This window comes from Passer montanus, unplaced genomic scaffold, assembly GCF_014805655.1.
Source record: "Passer montanus isolate IOZ18808 unplaced genomic scaffold, ASM1480565v1 scaffold71, whole genome shotgun sequence".
Taxonomy (NCBI): domain Eukaryota; kingdom Metazoa; phylum Chordata; class Aves; order Passeriformes; family Passeridae; genus Passer; species Passer montanus.
The window spans coordinates 3,435,116-3,446,059 of NW_024372259.1; positions in this window are offsets into that span (position 1 = coordinate 3,435,116).

The following is a 10,944-nucleotide window of genomic DNA, read 5'->3' on the forward strand; positions in this document are numbered from 1 at the left end:
AGTCTTATACCCTGCTCCCCTGGGTGACAAAAGAGTGGATACCCACCCATGGATAGGGTTTGCAATCCTATGGAATAAAGCAGCTCTGGGGCAGCTGGTAGCAGAAAACAAACATCAAGACAAGATGGAGAAAGAGGCAGTGTCACAGATGTGAGAAACAGGACTGTGCTACTCCTTTTACCTGGAGAATAGTGAGAAACCTCCTGTCTGTCACATAGTCTAGGAATATGTTGTGGAACTGGGCCTTCTAAAGGTCTTTACTCAAGGCACAAAGTGGCTTGCAGTGATTTCTTAGCTAGGTCTCAAAGGTGCAGTGCAGAGAGAAGGAAAAGGAATCCCTTTTGTGGAAGGGAAATTGATGGCCCAGAGCATCAGGTCACTGAGCAGCCAGTGGGATCCCTCCTGAACCAGTCCTGCCTCCAGGCAGAGCTGCTCCTTCCTTATGTAAGGAGGTCAGTTTTTCACAGGCTAGGGCTGGGTTTTCTTTCACACAGGTTTCCTTCCCAAAGGAGCAAATTTGAGAGCACAAAACCAGCCCTTGGCTGCCGGGAGAGGCACAGCAGCAAGGAGAGTGTCCTGGTATGGCAGGACAGGAGCTCCAGCCAGGACAGCTGAGGTGAAAATCCTGCACAAATCCACATGAGACACCTTTGCACCTCAAGACATTCACCAGCTAATCCTCCCTTTGGCAATCTCCCCGCTTCCATCCGAGGAGTTTGGGTTACCCTGGCTGCTGTCTTGAGTGTGACTGTGAGGAGGATGGCTTCTCCAGGACAAAAATAGAGCACTTGGCACTGTCTTGGTCACCTTGCCTCTTAAGAGAACCAGGCACTTCACAAACTGCTCAGAGCTTGCTTCACAAGCCTCAGGAGAGAGGTGAGTCCTCACCCAGGGAGCTGTGCACACACAGCTGGGGTGAGAGGAGCCAAGTGCCAGTCTCGTGCTCCAAAATAATTCTGACCTGAGCTGGGCACAGAATGTGCATCTCCCACCATGCAGGTTTTTAGCAGTTTGTGAGGCCAAGGCCCTGGCCCTGGCTGTCACAGTCACACAGACCTAGCAGTGTTCTTTGTTTGGCAGATGGAAGGTGTTAACTCATGTTTCCTGGCCACACTTCAATCTGGCTGGCTATATTTTTACTTTCTGATATTCCTGCCCCACCCAACCAACCAGTTTTGACCATTTGCTGATTCCCCCCATCACTTGTTCCCGTTGCTCATGGTGATGCCCTGTGAAGGCTGGGCTAGAACAGAGACCAGACAGAGTTAAAGAATAAAGGAGGGATTTATTAGGAGGCCTCAATGGATCCACCTTGGGCAGCACAAGAGCCCAGCCAGGGCTGCACCCAAGGTGAACCAAAGTTGTCACAAAATGCATGACTAGTCATGAGGTCTCTCACTTTTATAAGTTCTGCTCCATTTGCATATTAGAGTTAATTGTCCCATTCCAGCTTTAGCCCATGCAGTCCCACCCTGCTTGTTTTTCTCTCTCCAGCCCACGTTGTTTGTGCTCTTGGGCCTGAGATTTGGATCATTTGTCCTTGGTGCCCAGCTGGAGAAGGAATTGTTTTGTCTCCCTGCTCTGTGCAGAGAGCTCACCATCCCCTAATATGAAGCTCAGACCCACACACCAAAGCAGGACAGAACCTGAAAAATATAAAAGCTCAAACCTGAGGCATCAGTGGAGTGGCTCCTCTTTCAGCCTGGAGCTCACTGCACTGTGCTGCAGAAATGATCTCAGGTTCTAACTCACTTACAGTGACATTCCCTGTTCTGGAGAAGCAAGTTTGGGCTCCCCCCACTCCTTCCCAACCCTTGGAAGCACAGCTGTCACAAGAAGGACAGAAGGTGGAATGGGGTGCTCTCATGTGCTGCTGCAAAGCTGATGTGCTTCAAGAGGGCTTTCTACTTTCTCATTCCTTTTTCCCCCTGTAACTCTTGGAACAAACTGGTCATGCCCCTGTAATCAAAGAAATGTGAGGTTAGCAAGAGGCTCCAAATACATTTCCTGGCAACAAGACAAAAGTAAGTCTACTGAGAAGTTTATGCAGAGGGAACATTTCTTGTATATACAGTTGTGTCTTGTTCTCAGATGCCCATTCCAAAGCAATTACTGTATGGGAGATGCAGACTGGCTGGAAGAACCTGCTCATTCTGGGTCTGTAATGGAGCCTGTGAGGAGCTCAGCGTCCTGGGGTGGCAGGAGGTAAGTGTGTGTGAGGAAGGGAGGCTGGGACGTGTTTATTTGGGAGGGTAACCTTTCTGGGCTGGGAGCCTACTTTTTAGTTTATTTGGTGGTCCGGGAAATGTGTCACATCACATTCTTCAGCTCCCACTTGCACTGAGGTGGTTACATCACCCCAGAGCCTTAGGTAGCTGACAGGGATGCAGCTGTACAGAGTGCAGGCTGGCCCTCTCATGATGGCAGCAGTGCCATTTGTCCCTAAGCTGCACAGGAGAGGGAGAAGTCTGCTTCCAGCCAGGGAAATGCAGATCCAAGGCCAGCTCTGAACTTTGAGCCTGCTCATGGTTGGTGTTTTCCACGTGTGCTTTTACCCCTCACATCAGATCCAGAGACACGCACAAGGGCTTGCAGGAACCTTTCTGGGTTCCTAGAAGAACTACCCAGCAGCAGTACCAAGGCTTCCCAAAAGGTAACTCCAATGGTCTGAGGAGCATTTTGATGGTCTGGAGTTGCAAGGTGTCTTGGCTTCTTTACAACACTGTATTTTGCAAAACAAGAGTGAAGGCTCAAGGTCCAAAGGAGTTGGGGCAAAACCAGCCACAGGGTTGTTGGGAAAAGTGCTGAGGGCTGAGGAGGGTGGAAAGGGAGAGCTCCAGAGTTCCATGGCAGAGAATCAGTGTCTCTCCCATCACACATTCCCTTTTTGGTGCCATCCTATATAGGAGTGAATACAGAACACTTTGTCACAACACTTGGGTCACAAACCCTTGCTTTGGCAAGATCAGCCTCAAAGGGACATGGGGTATTTACTCATGGAGTCCCCCAGCATCTCTGAGAGGTATCCAAGTACATCACCCCCCTTTTGCTCACAGCTGATGGCCTCTTTTTCTGGTGGTAAGGCAGTGCAGGGAATCACCTTTCACAGCACGGAGTGCAGCAGTGTCAGAGCCGGGCTGCCTGATGCTCAGCTCACTGTGTTCTCCTCCACATCCTCTGCTTCCTCTGCAGAATGCTGCATCTGCTTCTGTGCCCCATGTCTCGTGCTTCTGGTCTATCTCAACACCAAAATCTTAACTGCTGTTTGAAACTGGCATAATTGGTTTTGATACCTGCAAGCTCTTGCAGGCAGGGATTCTGTCTCTGAAAGCTGAACCATTCCTCTTGCCATGCAGACCATACTTCCACAGAGTTAATAAACCCATGCAAGCTCTTTAAAAGAAATCAGGAGGGTTTTTTAGAGATTTTTAGGCTTTTTTTTTCCATGCAGCCTCCTTGGTAACCAGTTAAACAAATTCCTCCAGACTGTAAACTAGAGATAATGGAGTGCGCCTTTAATCTCCATCCGCTACAGATCAAGTTACCTCTTAGAAATTACTTATCCTGGCCAAGCAAATGAATTGGAATTGATGTTCTTAATTGTTTTCTAAATTGCTGTTCCCCACTCCCTTCCTCCCCTTCTCTGCACACAGCTGTTTTGCATCAGAGTCTAGTCTAATGGGTACTGTCACTCACACGAGGGGGTGAAGTCATGTGGTCATAAAAGAGAAAGATTGGGGGAAGAGAGGGGAATACCACCCAGTGCATTATCTGGCTGTGACACACACAAACTGAATAGAAATAATTCCTCCTAGGGGGCTAGTCCCAACAATGGACGCAGTGCTGTCTTGGGCTAGAAAAATGTGAGGACTCACTGTGTTCTCTGATACTCGTTTCTCTCTCACAGAGAAGGAAGATGATTAAAGTCCTAGTTTGGGACACAGGAAACCTGAGCTGAAACTGCTGACTCTGCAGCAACCTCCTTTGTCTGGTTTTGTGCAAGTTGCTTTGTTTGTGCCTTGATGGCTGCAATTGTAATGCATAAATAATACAATTCCCTTCTGTTCTCCTCAGGGCAACAATGGTCTTTCATTAGCTGCATCTTACAAAACAGCTTAACCTGCTCACCCTCTCCACAAAGTGCTCCAGTACTCCTTGTGCTTACACATATCAGTCTCCAGCCCACTCAGAACTTGCATTGCAAAGCCTTTGGGCTCTGGGAGCATTAGACCAGGACCATAACACCAGAATCCCATTCTACTATCTCCCCTAAAGGGGGCACAGGTCTCAAGCCTTAAGCAGGACCCATCCCCTGAAGACTTTTTGCTCCTATAAAATTCATTCTTGCATGTGAAATGTATGCAAACTATTCCACCAACGTCCCTGTCCTGCCACTAGATTCCCTCCCAACCCATAAATGACCAATAATTCCAGTTTTGCTGCCAGCAGTTTTCCAGAACTCAACTGTTCCCTTTTAGACCATCTAATTCCATGGGCTAGCAACTGTTTACATGGACTGGCAACTCTCTGCTCATCAGTCCATTAGGAGTAGAACCCAAAAGAATGGTGGTTGTCCTCTTCCTAATGTCTCCCAGAAGATCTTTCTTGACAAACAACAGTCTAACACTTATTCCTGTTATAATATTATATCAGTTTTTTGAGGGAGATCAGAGATTCAGGGAATTTGGTGCCCACATAAAGTCCTGAAGTCCCTGCTGGAAAAGCAGCAAACTTGGATACCTGCTCATAATACCTGGGAGCACTGTGTGGGATAAATCCGAGATAAAATGGCAGGGAAGAAGGATTTTTATACAGAATGAGGTAAAAATTATGCTAACTGCTGCTAATGGTAGGAAACCTGACTGTTGTAAGGGTGAAGTTTCTTCCCCTCCTTTTTGGTAAGGAAAACATGGATTTCTGAGCTGGTCACTGCTTGGAAGGGAGGGGATGAAATCTGCAGCTGTTTGGGTGTTGTGAGATTTTTCAAAAGACTGGATATGAGTTAGGAGCTCTGCTCCCAAGTCCTGTGAATCAGGTACACCTGGTTGTCTAAATGTGGGATTCATTCAGCTGCCCAGTAGTTTAAGTGCCCAGTTCAAAGCTGGGAGGAAAAGCAGACAAAATGTGTTTAGAGCAATGCTCAGGAAGGAACTCTGACCTTCTCCTCACAGCTTCCTTTTATTACAGGAGGATTTTTGTAGATGTTGAGCTCCTGTACTTTTTGCTTCTTATCACATTAGCACTAAGGAAGAATCTTCAATCAGCATTTTGCTGGAGAGGTGCCAGGAGGAAGGGAACCCGACGTGCTTTGTCTGTAGCAGAGTGTGCTCATAGGAGAAAAAACTCATTTATGTCAACAGAGCAAACAGCTGTGAGCCTTAGATGGTGCTGCCCTTGCTGACATTGGGTACTTGCTGGCTCCTTGAATAGCTCCATTCAAGTCCCTATAAGTGCTCTTGCAGTGAGGTTCTGCTCAGTGTTAATGAAGATGTCAGAATCTGGCCCATGGGGAATGAATGCATTGAGCAAGAAGGAGCTCTTTTATAACCTCTTTCCTAGAACATGTTTGGAGGCCTACATTTGCAGCTGGTTCCTATCTCAAAAGCAGGCCAAACCAAGCTCCCCCTCACCAGAAGATGCAAGCGTGCCCAGACTTTTGGAAGTTCAGCTCCAGATCCCAACGTAGGCCTGATCCAAAGCTGATAGACTCCCACTGACCTAAACAGACACTTGGCCTGAGTCCACATGACTTGGACCCATCCTGCCACAAAGCAACACACCACACACCAGCACTACTGGCATGTCTGGGCCCATGTCTGTAGGAACATGATCCCTTTTCTCTTTTTTTCCCCCTTGCTTTAATTTTTTTTTTAATTTGCTAGGGAAGGGATTAGTCTCAGGGAGGCATAAACTCCCTTCTTTTCCATCCCTGACTGAGTATCAAACTCCTCCGCTGAGATTTCTCCATGGAGACATTGGGTTTTCCTGGCAGGCAGGGTTGCAAACTACTCAGAGGAATGTCTACAGCTCTGCAGCTCCAGAGGAGCCAGGAGGCTGGGCATCCCAGCCAAGGGAAATACTGCTGTCGTCCCAAGAACACTTTCATGGAGACTGAGGTGCACACTGGATTAGAGGCAGCTAAGCTGGGCTCATGTGTTTTTTCTCTTGGTTTCCTCTTTCCCCTCGAAAACCTAAAGCATGGGGAAGAGAAGTGGCCAGATGAGAAATCTGGGGATCCTGGTGGATGTTGAAAAATGTGGTTTGTTAATGGATCTTTTTCCTTCTGGTGCTTCTGGCTTGTTCTGTGCATACACACACACAAACACACATACAGAGAATAGCTTGGCAAGCTTGTGTTTTCGTGGCACAGCACCAGGAAATGGGAGTTCCCCTCCCAACAGAGAAGATCAGGGCAATGAGGCAAAGGTGGGGAATCAGACCCAGCCTGAGTCTCAGTGGAGCTCTGGCCTGAACAACTCTTACACAAATAATCTCCAGGAGCTCTGAACCCATGTTTCATTGTGGACACAGACAGTGCTGTAGAAAAAACAGACTGAAATTGCTTCTTTTTCATGGCATCTGTAGTGTAAAAACGGTTTTCGTCCAAGACATTTGTGGTCGGAAAATCCTGACACCTCATAAATTATCTTAGAGGCGCAACAAAGCTTCAAAAAGATGAAACTCAGTGCTGAGGTCAGCAGGAATTTTTTTGCATCTTCTGCAGTGGAGGAGCGTTTTCAGTCTCAGGAAAACCACCACAAAAAGAGGCAGCAAGAGGGAGAATATTTCTTGGCACGAGAGCCTCAGTGCTCAGGGGAGCAAGGCGTCTTCTGTTATTTATTTTTGGCCACCTCTGTGTTCACACATCATCAGAACATGATCCAAGAGACCACGGGCACCCGACAGCGAGGTGGCTGCTGCAGTTGGGTGACACTTCCAGGTCCACCCAAATACTCGGGTTAATGACCCTGGCATAGTGCTGGGGGCTGCACAGGTTGAGCACCTCCTGACAGCGCTTTATAGGTGAGGTGGCTGTGGGACAGGGCTGAAGTGCTGCAAAACCACAGTCAGCTTCAGTGAGAGCCTGCACAGAGCATGGAACAGCATTGTGAGGAGTGGTTTATGGTCTCTAGCAGCTCATACTCACAAGCAGTCAGCAGGCATTTTTTAAAGCTGTTTTCCTATTCCTCCTGACTACAAATGCAGCCCTGCCGCTGGAGCTCTGCTGCCCTGCTGTGTGAGGCTGAACAGGCTGCTTCATCCCTCACACCTCCCCACATTAGAGCTAGTCTGGATGAGGACCACTGCCTAGCAGTTCCCCTTGCTTTCTGCTTGGATATTTGCTTTTTGTTACACAGAGGAGCGTTTCCTTCCACCAGACAAGAACCAGGTGGAGAAGGACGACCCTGAGGGCAATGTGGCACAAGAACCTCTGCAGCTTAGTTACCACATGTGGTGTTAGGGTGGCACCCAACTGTCCCCTGCAGCACATTAAACTCCAGGTTGCTCAAAACAGAGCAAAACTGAGGTGGTGTTTGAGAGGAGAACAGAAACCTCCAGGATGGCCTGTGCCTCCCCTGCTGTGGTGTGTGGCAGGAAGGACCTAGCCAAGCCAGGGAGTTGAGGAAAGAAGGGCTTTTTTTTTTTTTGCAAGGGGAAAAGTGGAAGAGTTGTTTCTCAGAAGGCAGAGTGGGGTTTCAGGTCATTATTTATCCCCTTTCCTGAGTAGTCATCAAAATGGCTCCATGTGATCTCCAGCATTGCTTGTATGCATCTTATTTTGGAGAGTGAAGTTACAAGGTAAGGTATGAACTGCTCTCCATTTCTGTGGGTGGACAAAACTTTCAGATTTAAAACTTCTCTCCATCTGTTCAGCTCTCTGAGTCCCTTGCAAGATCTGACCTCCCTGCCCACTTAGTAAATCAACGGTTTCTAAGGCATGTAGAACTGATTTTATGGCAGCAAGATGCATTTCACTAGATTTATGTTATTAAACTGAAGGGGGGGAAGCCTCCTTTTATTTGGGGCAGTCCTTGAGTTTTACAGGCTTGTTTGAGTAAGTAATTATTTTGGTAATGCTGGGGCCTCCTTTATTGGATCGTAAATGCATCCTGAACAGCTCTCGGAATAACAAGCAGACCTTTCCCTGAAAGGCTAAGGATTGCCTTGATTAGCAAATCTGAACATTAGTAGTTTACTTTGTGATTAGCTTTGCTGCTGAGAGCTGCCTTGGTTCATTTCTCTGGGACTACTCACAGGATTAAGACTGTGTGTAAATGTTTGCAGGATCAGTGTCACAAATGAAAAAAAAAACCCCAACCCAAAAATCGTTTCTTTGGAAACATCCTCTCTGACCATGTTAGGGAAAAGGATCAGATAATTGGGATCTTTATGATGCTTATTATAAAAAATGTTTTGGAACCAGTTCAAGCACCAATCAGAAACCACATTGTTCCACTAAATCACTTTCAGATGCCATTTCAGATACAGAATACAATTACTCCTAGTTTAAAAATATAAATGTTCCCTTCATAAAACATACACACACACAACTATTTTAATTTCTTTTATTTTTATCTGTCTTGGCTGGGCTACAGGCCTTCCACAGATGATCTATCAACAGTTTTTGTGCCATTTCTTTCTGCCAGGCGTCGCGCAGAGCCCACGTACAGTGCAGAGGAGCTGCGACATGGACTTTGGGGCTTTACAGGCAAAACAGCTCTTGCACAAACCAGGAAGCTGGAGGCCCAGGCTTGGATGTCTGTGTGCTTAAGAAATCAATTCAAAGCAAAACCTGGAACAAAAATTCTGCCTGAGTGTTGCATTAAAAACCCACCCGAGACGCCTGGAGGGGTTCCTGGCCCGTCACTTTTGGTTATTGGATCTCTGTGGATTTGGGGAGGAAAACTCCCTCCTCTGCAGGGTGGCTGCTGCCCTCATGCACTCCTGGTTTTTGGGGGAGCCTGAGGTCCATGTGTGATGAGCTCAATCTGGGAGCCTGGCCCTGCTGGCGATGGGGACACCCCCAGGCCCTGCTGTTTGCGTGTGAGCACAGGCTGGTGGGGAAAAGCTGGGGAGGGAAAAGGCTGCTCCATTGATGGGCTGGGCTCCCTCTGCTCTCTGGGGTCAGCTCATTTCATAAGAAAAACTCGGTGTTGGCAGCACCTCCTTCCTTCTGAGCCAACAGCCAGGCACCTCCGGAGGGCTCCTCAGCCTCTCTGTCAGGTGTGACCCATTTCCCAGGAGCCAGCATCCCTGCAGAGACGTGGGGAGGGAGCCACAACACAGCAGCTGAGCCCAGGACTTGGGCAGGCAGCAGGATGCCTGGTATGGTGCCAGTCTGGCCAGCAGGAGCCCTGAGGGAGGGTCCTGAGCCTCAGGCTCCTGTGGGCTGCCCTGAGGATTTTTTCAGCTCTGCCAGCACACTGAGTTGACTCTAAGTTGGGACTGTCTGGGATGTGGGTAATGGAAATCTTTGGAAATCTTTCCTTGCTGTCAGGGAGTCATCCTCTGTCACTGCTGAGAGCCTTGAGAGTGGTTCTGGTTTGGGGAGCCCAGCCCAAGCTCCTGCCAGGTTTTCCAGGCCTTGGGGCCCCCGGGCTGTGCTCAGCCCTGCTGTGGGACAGGAAGCCCACAGACACTCGGGAGCATTGCCCCAGAATCCAGACAAAACCCCCAGAGATGCCAGACCCCAACAACCTGGCACAAAGCCCTGGGAACCTGGGATCAAAACAGGGATAACAAGGCTTAGGGATGCTTGAGGATGTTGCCATCTTTCAGATGCTCCATCCTTTATTTTTTTCTTTTTCTGGGGCAAGCAGAGGGATTTCTCAGCATCAGAGCATCACGAGACTCTTGAGGGCTGCATTGTGGAAAAAATATATGGAAACATTTTCATATTTTCCAAAACAGGGATGCTTTGTTACTGAGGGAAAATTCCTCCACTGGTTTTGCACAGGCTGAGATTTCTGAGTTTCCTTAGTGCCACTCGTGGCTCCTTTAGGAGAGCTTTGGTGTGACACTGAGGGGAATGGCCTTTGAACTCCGTGGTAGCTTAAATGCAGCAAGTGAGATCAGGAACTGCATTAGCTGACATTGCTGGGGCCTCGTGGTGGAGCAAGGAATCTGCTCTGAGCCAAAATCTCAGCAGCCGTGGCCAAAGATCACTTTGCTTCCATGTCCCCAGTGGCTGGCAGGCACAGCTTGAATGGAGAACAAAGCCAGTTCTGAAGAAGGGATGTTGAGACTGATATAAAAGTTGAAGAAGCATTTTACAGCAGTCTGAAATAAACCTGAGAGAGGGGATTTTCAGAGGCTCTGGCTGTTCCTCCTAACACCAGTGACTGATTTTGCAGAGGGAGCAGAGTCAGGCTGATGCAAGGTGGCTGTGGAAATTGGACCATCAGTGCTCTGGATTTTTACTGTTTCTGACCAGAAAACTGGAGCTCTTGCTGAAATGTAATTACTTTTGTGATGTTTTGCTGTTACAAAAGAGCCATAGCCTTGTTCAAAGACCAGGACCTCCCTGTAGCTTGCTGCATCTCTAAAGAACATCCCATTGATCCAACTGGGCAATACCCTACCCAATAAAGAGCAGCCCACAATCCATTTCTATGAGTATTGTTCAATTATTACATATATAGTTCATTAATAATTTTGTGTTTCAGCAAGATGGCTGCAGCATTTGCTGCAATGTACTGATTTCTATTTAAAAGAGACATTGCTAACAAAAGTCTCCCAGCCCTTGTGTTAAGATGTGCTTCTTACCTCAGGGATGGAAGTTTATTGTATTTGTGGGGTCCCTCGTGGCAGGAAGGAATGATGAATCTGATTCCATGTTCTCAGAAGGCTCATTTATTACTTTATAATACTATGTTATATAAATAATACTAAACTATACTATACTAAAGAATACAGAAAGGATATTTACAGAATTCTAAAAAG